The sequence below is a fragment of the Petaurus breviceps genome, unplaced genomic scaffold (genome assembly GCF_028583685.1).
Source record: "Petaurus breviceps papuanus isolate PSGF00001 unplaced genomic scaffold, PetGlider_PUasm1.0 47, whole genome shotgun sequence".
Taxonomy (NCBI): domain Eukaryota; kingdom Metazoa; phylum Chordata; class Mammalia; order Diprotodontia; family Petauridae; genus Petaurus; species Petaurus breviceps.
The window spans coordinates 10,931,280-10,948,401 of NW_027186349.1; positions in this window are offsets into that span (position 1 = coordinate 10,931,280).

A 17,122-nucleotide genomic window follows, 5' to 3' on the forward strand; every position below is an offset into this window, starting at 1 on the left:
CTTTTTCCGACTAGATTCCCATTTGTTCTCATGTCCAGGGCTAATCTTGGAAAGTTATCTTTCATCCCATGGTTAAATTTGTCCTTGAAATGGACCTTAGAGGCCATCTAGTCCATACTCCTCATTTTACATCTTTACATTTAATGATGAGAAAACTGAGAACCCCAAAACTTACCTGACTTGTTCAAGGCCACACAAAGAAAAAGCAGAGTCAGAATTTGAATGCACATTATCTCATTTAAATCTTGACTTTGCTAACTTTATATATGACCTTAGGCAACTCAGGCAAGGTTTGGGGACCTTAGTTTCCTCATCTCTAAAATGAAGAGTATGAACTAGATGGCCTCTGTGGTCCATTTCAAAGCTAAATATATGCTCCTATGAAGTTTAAATGCATTTCTTCTTTATAGACCCTTATATCTTATGGAAGTTTACACTTTCATATGCTTCATGATATTTACATGTACTATGGAAATGTGAATACAGGCCTGTGGATGGATACCTCCCCTGTAGTAATTGAGTGAGCCAGGACTGATGACCAGTTGGCTTGAAGAAAATACATAAAGGGTAATTTAATAGCCACAGATCTCAGAGCATAGGAGACTTTCTGTTTTCAATGTAGAATTCAATTTGAGCTTGGATGACTTCCCAGTTCTCTGGATTAAGCCACAGGTGCCTGGAAACTCCCAGATCTTGCTGAGAACTCCTCCTTTAAAGATGTCTATCTGTTCGGGCAGCCAGGTGGCTCCATGGATAGAGCACTTACTACTGAGGGTACAACTGTCCTTCCAAGTCACCATGTCCACAACCTCAGGGTCCTCCTTGGCTCCTCACTCTTAGCACCCCTAGATACCTAATTAGTTGCCAAATCTTGTCATTGCTATCACTTCTCACATAAGTCACCTTTCCAATCACACAGTTACCACCAAAGTTCAGGCCTTCTTCACCTTGGCCTTGGATGATTGCAACAGCCTGCTTTTAGTCTTTACATCTCACACCTTTTCCCACTCTCAGCCATCCTCCAAATAGTCTCGAGTGGTGTGTTTAAAGAATAGTTTTGACTGTGTGACTTCTCTACTCGAACTCCAGTGGTTCTCCTTTGTTGTTGTTGCTGTTGCTGTACAGTCATTTCAGTTGTGCCCAACTCTTCATGACCCCATGGACTTCTGTCCACTGGATTTTCTTGGTGAAGATACTGATGTAATTTGCCATTTCTTTCTCCAGTGCCAAAGAAAGGTTGAGTGACTTGCCCAAAGTCACACAGTTAGAAAGTTTCTGAGGCTTGATTTCAACTCAGATCTTCCTGACTACAAATCTAGCACTCTATTCATTGTGCCACTTAGCTGCCCTTTAATAATGTCTCCCTAGGTGGGTGTTGTTCAACAGTGCCCAACTCTTCATGACCCCATGGACCATAGCACACCAGACCATTCTGTCCTCCACTGATCTCTCAAATTCTGTCCAAGTTCACATCTGTTGTTTCCATGATACCGTCTATCACCTCATCCTCTGCCACCCCCTTTTCTTTTTGCCTTTGATCTTTCCCTAGGATCACTTATCTAGGATCACATATAAACTCTGACTGGCATTCAAAGCTGTTTACCATCTGATCTCTTCCTACTATTCCAGCCTTCTTACACATTATTCCATTCTCTATACTCTTATGGTCCAACCACAAGGCCTACTTGCTATAACTCACACATGACTCTCCATCTCCTGATTCTCCATTCTAACTATACCAGTTGTCCCACATGCTTGCAAGGTCCACTTTCACCTCTACCTCCTGGGATCCCTTATTTCCTTGAAAACTCTGTTCATAGTACCTTCTTCACAAAACATTTCCTAACATCCTGTGCCAACCACCCATGACTTCATTCCCCAAACTGCCTTGTATTCATTTTTTATGTACTTTGTATACATGAGGTGAGTGGCAGACTGATGTGGTGGACAAAGAACTGGCCTTAGAGCCAGGATATCCTGGCTTCAGCCTCTGTCACTGGGACTTGCTAGTTGTGTGACCCTAAGTAAGTCCCTTACTCTGCCAGTGCCTCTGACAAGCCTTTATGACTACAGATTGCTGAGAATGTGCCTGCCTTCTTTGGTAGAAGGAGCTCTGTCATGGGTGTTCCTCATATACCATTGTAAACACTTGTCCAGTCTCAGTTCTTCCAGGTGTACTTGCCATAAACTATTTCTGGTGTTAAACTTCAACAGTGAGGTGAATGCTGAGGGGCAGAAGGGATATCACTGATGTTCTACACCAGGGGAGGGGAACCTGCGGCCTCGAGGCCACATGTGGCCCTCTAGGTACTCAAGAGTGGCCCTTTGACTGAACCCAAACTTCACAGAACAAATCTCTTAAAACTTGGACTCAGTCAAAGGGCTGTACTTGAGGATCTGGAGAGGCATGTATGACCTCAAGGCTGCAGGTTCCCCACCCTGATCTAGACAAAGCCATGGCTGCTCTCTCCCTGAGCCTTTAGGAGCTTGGACCCCTGGCACATAGTTTAGAGTGGCTGGACATTCATTCCATGATGTTTCCTGTAGGGACAGCTGCTACTTCTTCAGGGAACAATATGGCCTAAAGCAATTTCTCCTCATTTTTCTCAACTGTAAAATGAGGGAGGGAAGTATGTATAGTTAGACTACATGACCTCTGAGGTCCTTTCTGCTTTGAATCTATGGTCCTATGCTTTGTATGTATATGTATATGTATATATATATGTATAAGTATATATACTTCTTTACATGCATGCTGTCTCCCCCTTTAGAACATAAGCTTCTTGATAGCAAGGAACAATTTCACTTGCATCTTTCTCTCCTCAGTACTTTGCCGACGTTCTGTCACATACTAGATGCCTATGGGCTGATGCAGTCTTCCAGACCTACATGCACAGGAAAAAGAGATTAGAGTGTGAAGAGTATAGAACTCAGGAACGTGAATTGAAACAAGGAGTTGTTGAGGGGGAGGGAATTCATTGTGAAGAATGTGTAAAGAAATATGAGACAGAGTTTACCTACAAAGAATCAATCACCACTGCTTCTGTGAGAAGGTGCTTGTACATAACATGCTTTCCAATGCATCCAGTCACCACAGGAAATCAATTCGAGCAACAAATCAGAAAATACCTTTTTCCTCCATATCCCCAGGAGAATATTTCTCTTCTGCATCTACATAAGCTTGCTCACACACATAAACCATATTTGTACTATTATACTCTCATGTGTTAGTAATCAGAGTTGATAGGAAAAACCCTGTAGAAGGTATTGTGAAAGTCAGTTCAACTTTTGAGTTTCTAGCAGTTCCCTTGGAGCATCAGTAGGATGTCAGAATTCTGAGGTCACTCAGCATTTTCACTGGGACATGTGGGCTTGCCAAGGCCAGCCTAGTAGCACCTCTGCATCATACTCAACAAACAACTAGGTAAGCAGTGTCTTCCTGGCAGCAGTCAGGCTTCCAACATTGAAGCAATTTTACTCTGTGGGATCAGCCAGCTTTATCTCCCAGCTCTCCCCATATGGAAATTCTGATCCAGCTAAACTAGTCTATTCTCATCCACTTCAACTCAAAAGTCACCTTCTCCCAGAGACCTTTCCTGGTCCCCTGGCTCCTAGCTGTGAACATCATGCCCTCTAAGGTTACCTTCAATTCACTCTGTAATTATCTTATTTGTTCTGATTCATATGTGTTGTGTCCTCTGTTGGAATATAAGCTGTTTGGAAGCAAGGATTGATTCCAGGTTATTACTTTTTCCTTCTTTCCCATGCTCAGCATAATGCCTGGTGCACAGTTAGCCCTTAATAAACACTTTTTAACTGATCAAGTGATTCCCTCAAACCTCCATACCTTTGTTTATTCCACTATCTTCATTCAAATACCTGTTCTCCATTTCCATTTGTCAAAAGCCTATACATCCTATCCATGTCCAGATGAAATGCCATCATCGCCTCCATGAAGCCTTCCTTGACTATACCACATATATTATCTCATTTGATCTCTGTGAGGTATGAGCTATTATTATCCTCATCTTCCAGATGAGGAAACTGAAGCTGAGTGAACTAACATAGTCAACTGAGTTAAGTGAATTAACATATACTTAGTAAGTCAGCATATGCCATGCAATAGTCACAGGGTTAAGCGTCTGAAATAGGATTTGAATTCTTCTTGACTCCAAATCCAGAATTCCATTCATTACAGCAAAGCACTTTGTAAAACTCAAAGCACTATATAAATTCTGACAATTATCATTACCACCTGGAAATGATCTCTCTATCTGATCTCCTGAATCACTCATGTGACATTCAAGGTCAAAAGATCATGTTAGTCACTGACAAAAATAATAATAGTTCATATTTAAATGGTGCTGTAAGGTTTAAAAATATTTCTCCTCACAATTTCCTCACAAGGAAGCATTAGTGCAATTAGTAACTTGGCATTTTAAAAATGAGGAAACAGTATCTTTTTTTTTGAAGGTGTAAGGGTTATGGGATTTAAAGATCTTCCATGCCCCATTGGACTTGCTGACGTAGCAGGAAAGGGCGGAGCAAGAGGAAGAGAAGCCAAGCTAGAGTTCCTGCAGTGGCTAACAGTGGCAGCGATGGCGGCAGCAGCAGTAGAGGCAGCAGCACCCCTTTTTGAGTCAGCCAGAACTTCTGCTAAGGACTCCTGCTGAGGACTGCCAGGGGCCAGAGCTGCTGGGAGTGCGCTTCCTGGATGCTGGGTGGTTGCTGTAAGTGGGGAGAGGAGGACCTTTGCCTGAGGTAGCCTGTTCTGTTTTAAAGGCTTGAGAATGTGGGTGCTTTCTACTTTATCTACTTGTGCCAATGTCATAACTACTCTGATGGCTTTCACTTTCTGGTTTTGGGACTCAGTCTTTTGGTATTTTAATAAATGTTCCAGCTTATTCCCCCATATAGAAAGCCTGATATATTTTGTGACTGATAACTTCATCAGCATATCTGTAATTTCCATAGGAATTCACAAAAATTGTGAATATTGCATTGCTGATACATTTGGCGACCAGGATGGGATCACAAAATGTCAGGCCTCTATTTGGAAGCAGTGGGGCTTTAGAGGGAGAAATGGCTATTCCAGGATGGGAGGATTTGCCTTATTCCTCTCTAGCCAGAGAATGGGCCAAAAGCACAGGGCCCTGTGAAAACAGGGAACCAAGGCTAAAAGAGAGAGAACCTGGAGATTTGGAAAGATGTTTGCAAGGAATACTCATAGAACCAGGCAAAGAACTGGCAGGAGTGTGCAGAAGAGGCTGGGTGCTGCTAACAAGTTATCGCCTTATGTGTAAAAGTAGGGATAAGCTGCTGGAGGAAAGAGCTTGGATGGCTAGGGAGTCAGCTGGTTTGCCTGAGGATTCTTCTGTGTCACAGCACGCAGAAGAGCAAACTGGAGGGACTCATGTGGTCCAGGAGCAAGCTACTGTTCATGTAGCTAAAAGGAAGCAAAAAACTAGCAGAAGGAATGTGCATGCAGCTTTTGTACAGGCAGAGTTGCCCTGACAGCTTCCAGGAAAATGTGTGTGAGGAGAATGGAGCAAGGTTAGATGAGGAGTCTTCTAGTGTAGAAGCTCTCCCCATATGAAGAAGAAGACAGGAGAACCACCGAGGCAAAACAGAGTCCAGGGAGATAATTGAGGATTTCACTCATCAGGAGACCACTGATATATTGAGTAGATTCACCCAAAGAATGGGGGAGTCTTTAGTGTCTTGGATAGTAAGAATCACTGATGAAGATGCTGGAGGAATAACACTGGACAATGAGGACTGCTTAAAATTCATAAGTATCAGTCAGAATCCTTTTGTACACCAGGCTTTTAGGGATTACCATATGCAAGGAGGTAACAACAAAACTAATCTTTTAGCTTTAGCTGCAGAGGGATGCAAAAAGCAATATCCTACTGAATCCATGTGGCCTAGGGGAGACAGACCCTGGTACTCACTTAGAGACTGTATGAGAAAGCTAAAAGAGGAGGTAATTAAAACTGCTATCATGATTGGAGATGCAAATGCATATTATGATACCCCCCTAGGAGTTCCTCATAGAAATATCATAGTGAAGACGGCTCCTCCTGCATATAAGCACCTAATTCTGACTCTATTAATTGGAGAAATAGGGCACCCTCTTTTAGAGGTGCTGGATAAGATTTCACAATTAAGTGATTTAGGGGAATGGGGACAAGATAAATTGCCTCGAGAGAGAGAAGAGTAAACAGCCAGAGGATTCAGAGACAAAATAGACCAACAAGAAGCGTTTACTGCTCTATTAAGAGCAGGGGTGGATTTTAGAAGAATAGATGGTATTCCAACTGAAGAGCTGCATAAGCTGTACCAAGAAAAGGTACTTAGCATTACAATGAACAGGGAAGCAGGAACCACCCCTGCAGGTACTTCTGAATCTGAATCTTTGTATCCAAGTTTGCCCCACCTTCAGGGAGAATAGGAGATAGGCCAAGCCCCAGCCCAAATAAAAGAAATATGCAGAAGAGATTGCAGACCCCATATTGGTTTAACAATATATTGGAAGAATGGATCAACTACTGTGACTAGGGCACTCATTGATACTGGGGCTGAGGCCACACTTATCTATGGAAACCCTGATAAGTTTAAACATGGAACTCCTATTACCATCACAGGTCTAGGAGGGGCTGAAATATCAGCCAGACAAGTTAAAATAACAATGAAAATTGGGCAGTTACCTAAGAAAGAATAAACTGTGGTTGTTGTACCCATTCCTGAATACATCATTGGAATAGATGTATTGAGAGGCATGACTCTGAATTTACCTGAAGGGAGATACCAATTTGCTGTAAGGAAGATAGGAATTAATACAGTTTTAATGGGAAAAATAAAAATGGACCCAATCACTTTACCTGAACCTTCTGAAGTAATTACTTTAAAACAGTATCGTGTGCCAGGTGGGCAAGATAAAATTACCACTACTATAAAGGAATATGTTGAAGCAGGAGTGTTAGTCCCTACAACCACAAGATGGAATAATCCTGTCTGGCCAGTAAGAAAATCAGATGGGACATGGAGAATGACTGTGGATTATAGACAGTTGAATAAGGTGACTCCTTCTTTGTATGCTGCTGTTGCAGATACCATCACCTTAATAGAAAGGATCCAGACATATGATGTGACTTGGTATGCAGTTATTGACTTGGCAAATGCCTTCTTCACCATCCCAATAGACCCTCAACAATGGGAACAATTTGCTTTCACTTGGCGGAGTAGACAATATACTTTCACCCACTTGCCACAAGGGTATATACATAGCCCCACTATTTGTCACAGGATTGTGGCTGAACAGTTGGATTAATTAAAACTACCTGGTGTACAGCTTACCCACTACATTGATGATATCATGATACAGGGAAAAGATGCAAAAGAAGTGGAAAGGAGTTTGACCCTTCTAATTGAGCATATGAAAAGTAAAGGGTGGGAAATTAACCCCACAAAGGTTTAAGAACCAGCTCAAAATGTGAAATTTTGGGGTATACAATGGAACAAGGGGCTACGGGAGATTCTTCCTCAAGCCCAACAAAAGATTCAGGATTTTCCTACCCCTACCAATAAGAAGGAGGCCCAAAAGTTCATAGGAATGTTTGGATACTAGAGGCACCACATTCCACATTTGGGACAGATTTTAAAACCTTTATATAGAGTCACATGGAAGAAATATGAATTCGATTGGGGACTTGAGCAGAGTAAAGCTTTTGAAGAAGCCAAGGCTGCCATACAATTGGCCCTAGATTTGTGGCCCATGCAAAATGGTCCAGTGGAATTGCAAGTGACTGTACAAGATGATTATGCAAACTGGAGCTTATGGCAAAAACAACAAAGCCGAAATGTACCTTTGGGATTTTGGTGTAGGAAACTCCCTTCATCTGGAGTCCAGTATACACCTTTTGAAAAGCAGCTGTTAGCTGCATATTGGGTTTTGGTGGAGACTGAACAACTGACTCTGGGCCATGAAATTATATTAAGACCTGGAATCCCGATTATGACCTGGGTAATGAGTACCCCAGCTTCTCACAGAATTGGACATGCCCAAAAGGCTAGTATAATCAAATGGAAGTGGTATATTCAAAATAGAGCAAAGACAGGCAAAAGCAGAGTCTCTGCTCTACATAAATCTGTAGCAAACATAGAAGTTTAGAGGAATGACACACCCCCTGAGCCAAAGCAACAGTTGATACAGTCCACTGTAAAATAGAATGAGGGATATGACGTATTAACTGAGGAACAAAAGAGACATGCATGGTTTACTGATGGGACATCAAAATATTCAGGGCAAAAAAGACATTGGAAAGCAGTGGCCTATAACCCATGTACTAGAAGGATTTTGGAAAGTACTGGGATAGGTGGAAGTAGCCAATATGCTGAACTTATGGCAGTATATCAAGCCATCAAAATAGAACAAGGAGGACAGTGTCATATATTCACTAATTCATGGGCTGTAGCTAATGGGTTAGCTACATGGATGCCCATGTGGAAAAATGAAAATTGGGAAATTCATGGCAAACAAGTCTGGAGCAAAGAATTATGGGGAGATATCTGGAACATGTCTTTGGTTACTGACTTGTCAGTTTTTCATGGAGATGCTCATGTGGCCCCCACCACACCAGAACATGAGTACAATGCTCATGCTGATCGACTGGCAAAGATTGCTACTGAACATATTGTCCCTACTTTGACAACAACTGATGATCCGGTATTAGCAAAATGGGTCCACCAAACAGCAGGCCATTTGGGGGGCCAGGCCACACACCAGTGGGCACAAGATCAAGGTATTAGTATCTCTCATTCACTGTTAAAACAGATAGCAGAAGAATGTCATATATGTCAATTGGAAAAGGAGCGAACCGTTCCTCAGGTAGTAACTGGAGAGATAGCAAGAGGAAAAGTCCCAGACCAAATCTGGCAAATAGATTATATTGGTCCACTACCACTGGATAAAGGATGCAGATTTATATATACTTGTGTTGACACCTATTCAGGTGTACTAGTGGCTTGTCCTTATAAGAATGCAACCCAGAAAAACACTTGTAAAATTCTAGATCTCATAAATCTATATTATGGAACTCCAATGCAGATTCAAAGTGACAATGGGTCACATTTCAAAGGCAATGAAATGAAGAAGTATTGTATACTAAACAATATAGAATGGATATATCATATTCCATATTATCCAGAAGCATCTGGGTTAATTGAAAGAATGAATGGATTACTGAAAGAGCAGTTGAGGAAGTTAAGTTCCAATAATTCATATCAACATTGGAAGGATAATTTGTTCATGGCTTTGCGTAATTTGAATAATAGACCATTGGGAGGAAGTACACCTCTAGCCAGAATGATGACCCCAAATCTGCAAATTAGAAAACAACAAACACATAAGATCCCAAATATTGAGTATTGGACCTTGAGGCCAGATGTCCCAGCACCGTACCCAGGAACACCTGGTTCGGTGGGGTATGATTTACATTGTTTAGAGGACTTTTGGTTGGACAGAAAAGAAATCAGAAAAATCTCCACTGGGAAATGCATAAGAATCCCTAAAAATCATTTTGGACAGATTTTACCCAAATCAGGATTAGCAGCTCAAGGAATACATGTATTGGCTGGAGTAATAGATTCTAATTATCAAGGAGAAATTGTTGTAACATTCCAGAATTTAGGTGAAGGGCCCATACAGATTCATAAAAATGATAGGATAGTTCAAGGGATTATCATTCCTTGTAAAACAATACCACTTGTAAAAACTGACCCTCCTTCCAAAATAACTGTCAGAGGAACTGAAGGATTTGGTTCTACTGATAGAATAAAATCAGGAGCTAAAGTATGGGTAAAACGGAAGCCAGATGATGTTCCAAAGGCTGCAGAGATTATAGCACATGGCAGGGATAACACTGTAACTATTGTTTATTCTGGAGAAGATGATGACAAAATTGTACCCTTAACTCATTTATTCTACCGTGAGTGAGGCTACAATAGTCTGGTTATTGTCTCTTTGCTTCTTCTTGATTTTTTGTCTGTTCACCTTGTTTGCTAGATTTGTTTCCGCAGGCTTGGTACTCTCCACCTATAGATGCCTGATAGCTTAAGCTGGATGACACCCCCTGTCTGCAACTGTGATGTGTCACCCTTGGACCTGGCATCAAGCATATTAAGAACTGACCTCTCAAATGGGACCCCTTGGGACAGGGACAGCTCTACATCTGATTTCAGCAGCAAGTAGCCATGCAAGAAGAGACCTTCACCCCTTACCACAAGATTTTGGGGCCCCATTTGTTCGGGGTGGGGGGAATGATGGGGAGCTTGTGCTCAAGCCCCACCCTAAAATATGGTTTTCTGTGTTTATTGTGTGCTATTCTTGTTATATTGTTGTGAAATTTTGTTGACACCAGTTATTCCTACTGTATTTTTGCCAAGTAAGGGACATGAAAGATCTTGGGACCTAATGTAAGGGTTATGGGATTTAAAGATCTTCCATGCCCCATTGGACTTGCTGACATAGCAGGAAGGGGTGGAGCAAGAGGAAGCGGAAGCCAAGCTAGAGTTCCTGCTGTGGCTAGCAGTGGTGGCGATGGCGGCAGCAGCAGTAGAGGCAGCAGCACCCCTTTTTGAGTCAGCCAGAACTTCTGCTAAGGACTCCTGCTGAGGACTGCCAGGGGCCGGATCTGCTGGGAGAGTGCTTCCTGGACACTGGGTGGTTACTGTGAGTGGGGAGAGAAGGACCTTTGCCTGATGTAGCCTGTTCTGTTTTAACGGCTTGAGAATGTGGGTGCTTTCTACTTTATCTGCATGTGCCAATTTCTTAACGACTCTGATGGCTTTGACTTTCTGGTTTTGGGACTCAGTCTTTTGGTATTTTAATAAATGTTCCAGCTTATTCCCCCATATAGAAAGCCTGATATATTTTGTGACTTATAACTTCATCAGCATATCTGTATTTCCATAGGCATTGTGAATATTGCATTGCTGATACAGAAAGGTAGCTGGTGTTAATTGACTTGCTCAAGGTCACATGGCTAGTTTCTGTGTTAAGTGTCTGAGGCTGGATTTGAACTCAGGTCCTCCTGACTCCAGAGCCAGTGGTAAATGCCCCTGGTCACACAGCTTGTAGGTTCTGAAGCCAAAACTCAGAAGGAAGAGCTACCTGATGACAAGCTCAGTGTTCTTTCAACTAATCTGTATGAACCCCTCAAAGGCAAGGAGCAAGAGTAAGCTCAACAGCCAACAGGCATTTTTCTCTGTCCAAATGAATGGAGACTCTGCTGCTGTTTCAGCCAGAGAGCTAGACTTTGTAACTATAGAGTCTAGATACTGGAATTTTAGACTCCAGAGTTAGGTATTGTTCTCTCCCCAGTCGACTTTATGGGTCACTCACTACAGCCAGAAATTCCTCAGTTCCTTATTCTCATATTCAACTAAATGGTCAGCAGCTGTGTTAGGGTCAGTGGTATACAGACACTGAGTTAACACAAAGTATGAGAATTAAGAGAGTAAAACCACAGGGAAGTCATTTAAATCCCAACCACCAACTTGTGGCCAAACTGTTACTCACTGGGGACAGTTTTAAGGTAGGTACCCAAATGGTCAAGGCCCAGGATTCCAGGGGCTCTTGACAACCCAACCCAGAAGTTTAATGCTAGAACATATTCAAAATTGGAAGAGATTCTCTATTGATTGTGATGATTCCAGATGCTTGTTTGCTGATTTTATTGTGGAGTAGAAATATCACAAAGACTCCTAAATGAGATTCATAATTATCTGAAAGAGTTCAACATAACTATCCACAGTTTAGGAAAAAATTTAAGTAGTACAATAAGTCTATTATCATATCCCTATCTTTTGCTATAATATGTAGTTATATAGATAACCCTTAGAGCAGATCAATCAGAAATAAATATGTATACATATGTATATGCAGAAAGGTGGTACAGTGGATAGAGTGACTGGCCTGGAGGCAGGAATACTCATCTTCTCAAGTTCAAATCTTGCCTCATACACTTACTAGCTGTATGACTTTGGGCAAATCACTTGATCCTGTTTGCCTCAATTTCCTCATCTATAAAATTATCTGGAGAAGAAAATGGCAAACCACTCCAGTAGTTTTTCTAAGAAAAAAAAAACAGTAGTGACACAAAGAGTCTAAAATGACTGAACAAAAAGATTATATACATAGGTATATCTGTATTTATGTGTATGTATTTATGATGAATTTTCTTAAGCTTTTAGTAAAATATGAGGTGAAAAACTCAGATGAGAATGTGGAGAGGAAAGAATGCTATATGAGTCAAAGAGAAAAGAGAAAGTAAGAAACAACTATTGTGTACAGTAGAATAGAGAATGAATTGGGGAAAAATAAAATTATTTCCCTGCTGCGGTGAGAGCCCATTTGAGATTAGATAACAAATTTCTAGTGTAAGCAGTCAATACTATTTTGTTAGTCCCTTCAAGTCCTTTTTGGCAGCTGAGTATTGTAAGAGTCAAGGAGATGGATGGAGTTTGGCAAGGTATGAGCAATGATTAAACACATGAGCAGTGATAGAACAGAGGAGTCAGAAATTTGGAATGTTTGAAAGTAGTAGATAGTGTAGAGTTGGAGTGGTTCACCAAAGTTTTGAGATTGAAACGGGTGAAGCATATAGACAGAGAAAGAGTGATGAATGTGAGTTCCCTATGGGAACTGAGTGTCTGGTATATACCGAGTGCTTAATACACAATTAACTGGCCTATTAAAAATAATGTGTGGTGGGGATTGAGTGTTATAGTGAAAATGAATAGGTTTTAGAAGATTAAAGCAAAGAGATTAAATGTTAGGAAATTTTGATTGGATAAAGGAATTTCAGAATTCTTAACCATTGAAACAGAGCACTTATGGGTGATGCTAAAATTTCTCTATGTAGCTGAAGAAAAATGGAAGAATAAATCATGGGAAGTAAGCATATTGAGTATTTTAAGGAACATCAACACACATATTGACTTTCCTTGGTATGTGCGAATAGTGATTGTAAACCAAGCATTGGGATTTTTGACAAACGAGATGGGGAATGTCCTGGGACTTAGTAGACAATCACCACCAGGATTGTTAGATTATGTAATAAATATGGATAGCGCAACCACAAAAGGGGGGTTCCCTGGTTGATAGCACTAGAGGAAGAGTCTGAAAGTGACAATAGGGAGTGAAGAGTATTCTGATTCCCCCACTGGGATCACTGAGTTGAAAAAGAGAAGAAAGGAGGCATGAGAAGATGAAACCAGTACTAGGAAATATATAATGTCACATGGCCTAAATCTGGTCTAAGTAAGCATCAAAAGATGGAAGAAGCAGGAGAGAAAGTGGTCTAAAATGAAACAAAGTTTGTTAACGGAGGAGGCTGTGGAGGGAGATATGGTCTAGGTAGATGAGAATGAGTCAGTGGAATGCAGGCACTGAGGCAGTTGGAGTTTTTTATTGTTTTGTTGTTGTTTTTTTAAGGCAGGAAATTAATTATCATTGGAATCAGGAGAGTAAGAATTAGTAAAAATAACTCATTATAATTGGGGAGGAAAGTATGGCAGTGATGGTGGTGGCAAAGTCCCTATCTTTTGCTTCCCAAAGTTGTGAATTTAACACATTTCTGATGCTTCCCTGAGCAACAGGGACCATGTACACAATTCTATCCAATTCTAAAAGATATACATCTCAGGAAATTCCCCTTAAGGAAAACATATGAAAATCTACAGAACTATAATCAATGCAGTAATCATCATGACTTCAGAGACTTGATGACAAAGCAAGCCTCCTGCCTCTTATCAAGAGGAGCTGGAGTAGGGGTCTGTAATGGTAATTATTTTGAATTTGAAGATCCCTTTTGTGTTGGCAAAAGTAGCAGGTACTTAGCATTTAGTAACTGATCAAACCTCTGTTGGGGAAACAGAAGGTATGAACTCCTGTCTCCTGTTGCTGATGTAACAGGAAGGGGTTGGCTGAAGGAAGTAGCCAATGCTGTGTATATAAGAAAAGCCTCAGAGAGGCACAGTCAGAATTTTCTTGAGACCAGGATCTGGTGGCAGAGCAGCTACAGAAGAATGGAGAACTGAGTCCTGAGAACTTGTGGTGGTAGAGTTTCTTCTGAACAGGAGCCAGGAGCCTGGAGCCCAGAGCCCAGAGCCAGGAGCCCAGGAGCCCAGAGCCAGGAGCCTGGAGTCCGGAGCCCAAGTGACTGAAGTATGACTGGGATGCTGAGACTTTGTTTGTGGCTTGGTTGAGCCTTGAATTCCCTGGAGCAGAAATGGTGAAGGATCTGACATGGACCAGACCCTGTGAACTTCAGTGTGGAGTAGGACCTGCCCAGAGAGCTGGTCAAGGAACTGGGAGCTGTCTGCCACTGAACCCAGGTGACAGTCTGGTGAATCCAGGTAGAATCTGGGACCATGGAAGGAGATCCAGGGAATCTGGGAACAGGCCCCAAGTCAAGATGAAAAGACCTCTCCCTGTGTACTGAGTAAAGATGAAATTGTAGTTTACTAGTGACCTAGGGGTGGAGGGGTTTGTGTATGATACTTAGTAATTGATTGATGAACAAGTGACTGATTGAGTTAATCAAGACTTTGCCCCAAGAGTGGAAGACTTTGCTGAATAAATGACTGATTGAGTTAACTTAAGAGTGACTATTTTAGTTTGAGACTATGTTGTGAATATTATATTGTGATTTTCTGTGATAAGCTGTAATATTGTGAATGCTGTACCTTGATTTTCTGTGAAAGTTTTGCATTGATTTGTTATGGAATAAATAGAGTGATCAGTATACTGTGTAATCAGAATCTTAAAAGCTGTTCACAGTAGCATTCTTCTGGAAAGCTGCTTGTGCATGGCATTACAGGGTCTAGAATGAAACCTACATTTTCAGATGTGGACAATGAATTGCTTTTGGTTTGCTTCTCTGTGCCTATTTGTTCTAAGGGAGAGCTTCTGTGGGTGGTCAAGTAAGTTTGTTGTGATATAAAAAAAGAATGAAAACTTTTTTTAAATACACAGAAGAAAGCAAAATGAATATCAGAAGGGGACAGAGGGAGTGATCTTATTTTTCTATGCTGATTTAACAAAATAGTGTGTAACAGAACATGGTTTCATCAGTAATATTATTTTTTGTTCTTTGAATAATGAAATATTCACAATTACTAAGTTCATAATGTTAAAAAAAATGGGCAGGGGTATGCTAAACATTGTAGAATAATTCCAGGAAAAGAATCAGTAATGCTTTGTTAATGAAGGCATGTGAGTAGAATGAGGCTTATTTTGATGTCTACTGTAGGATGCCTGGTGGTATGGGCCATGGTTTGGGTGACGGAGGGCAAATCTCCATACTCCTGGAAGAAATAGCAATGGCTGACTAAAGTTATAATATGTTACACCAAGCTAGAAAGTTTCCAGCATAGGCATGGCTAAAGGCTATGTTGGTGAGACTAAGTACAAAGAAATATGTGCTCATGGGTGATGTATTTTCTCATCTTGGTGATCAATAAAAGAGATAACAATATAAAATTTTGCTGAATCTCATGTGGTTCCCTTCTACTTTCAAATGGTTGATAGTGTAGTATGGGTAAAGAAGGTAGGAAGTGCTCAGAATTATTAAATCAATAGATCATTTGCAAAAATTAATTTAACCATTTAGTAATATGTAAGCTTTGTGCCAAAACCAATAAGTTCATATGACACTGGAAGAAGAGAATTATGTTGGTATTTTTACTACCAATGAAACCAGAAAACAAAAATAAGTTGCAGGTAAATGGAAGGATTAATTTCCATAATGGAGATCCTTGTCTCTCCATCATTGGCTCTCCACAAGGAAAGAAATATACAGACAAGAAGGAAATACGCAGACTTGCCCAAAGTCATATAGCTCATTAGTAATCATAGCTAGCTAGAACATGAACCTAGGTCTCTCTGCACTCTAGATTTTGTGCCCTTATCTTTATACTATACCATAGGTCTGATTTCAGTGCAACCGAAGACAACAAAAACATCATGTCATGATATACTTGATCATCTGCCTTTCAGTGTTTACAATACATATAAATAAACAGATTCCCATGTATATGATGATGCTACCTGCTATAGATAATGAAAAAATAGAGAAAAATCTGTGATAAACTTGACAAGATCCAGCCAAAATGAATTAACACGAATCTTGATAGTCAACTATTTCAATGGAAAGGTGAGCATAGAGGACAAGAAACCATTTTGTTAAAAATTATGTCAAAGGATCAAGAACTGAAAAACACAAAAGGCTTATGGGCTATTCAGAGACCTCACTCTTGTACATTATAAATATTTTCTTATCTAAGAGGTAAAACATACTAGATATAGCCAGAGTCAAAAAAGTGCTGGCCTTCAAGTCAAAGAGACTAAGTTGCTTAACCTCCCCGTGATTCAGTATCCTCATTTGTAAAATGAGGGAATTTTCCCAAATGACCTTTAAGCTTCTTTCAATTTCTAGATCAATAATCTTGTGAACATCATAAAAAATGAAATTAAATATACTTTCTGTCAACTTATAGTCTTAGAGACTTAAGGCTTGTGCATGTACTTATAACTAGTTGTAATGCCAAGCACAAACAACTTTCCAGAGGACTGCTGTTGTGAACAGCTTTCAGGGTTCTGATTACAAGCATAGTGAACTCTCCATTTCTCCAGTAACAAATTAAGGCGAAACATTCACAGAAAATAAAAATACATCATTCACCATGTGTGATACTAATGGAATATAAAGATTCCCCTCTATTGGCTTGGTTTTCAAATTGATTGTGTTAAAACCCAGAGCTTGTTAATCCCACTTGTGGGATGGACTTGTTGATGTGAAAAGAGAGTCCTGAACTGGGAGGAGCTGGTGACGTAGATTTGGAGAGACAAGAGAGAGGCAGAAGAACTTTTTGGAAGCAGCACCCTTGTGGAGGCAGAGAGAGAGACTAAGAGGATTGCTGAGGGCCACTTTGAATTGCCCTGGACTTTTGAGACCTGCCCCCTGAGTTGCCAAGGACTAAGAAGACATGGCTGTTTTGCTGGTACTTTGTCTGTCTGTTTTGATGTTGTTTTGCCAGATTTGTCCACTGGTGAAAG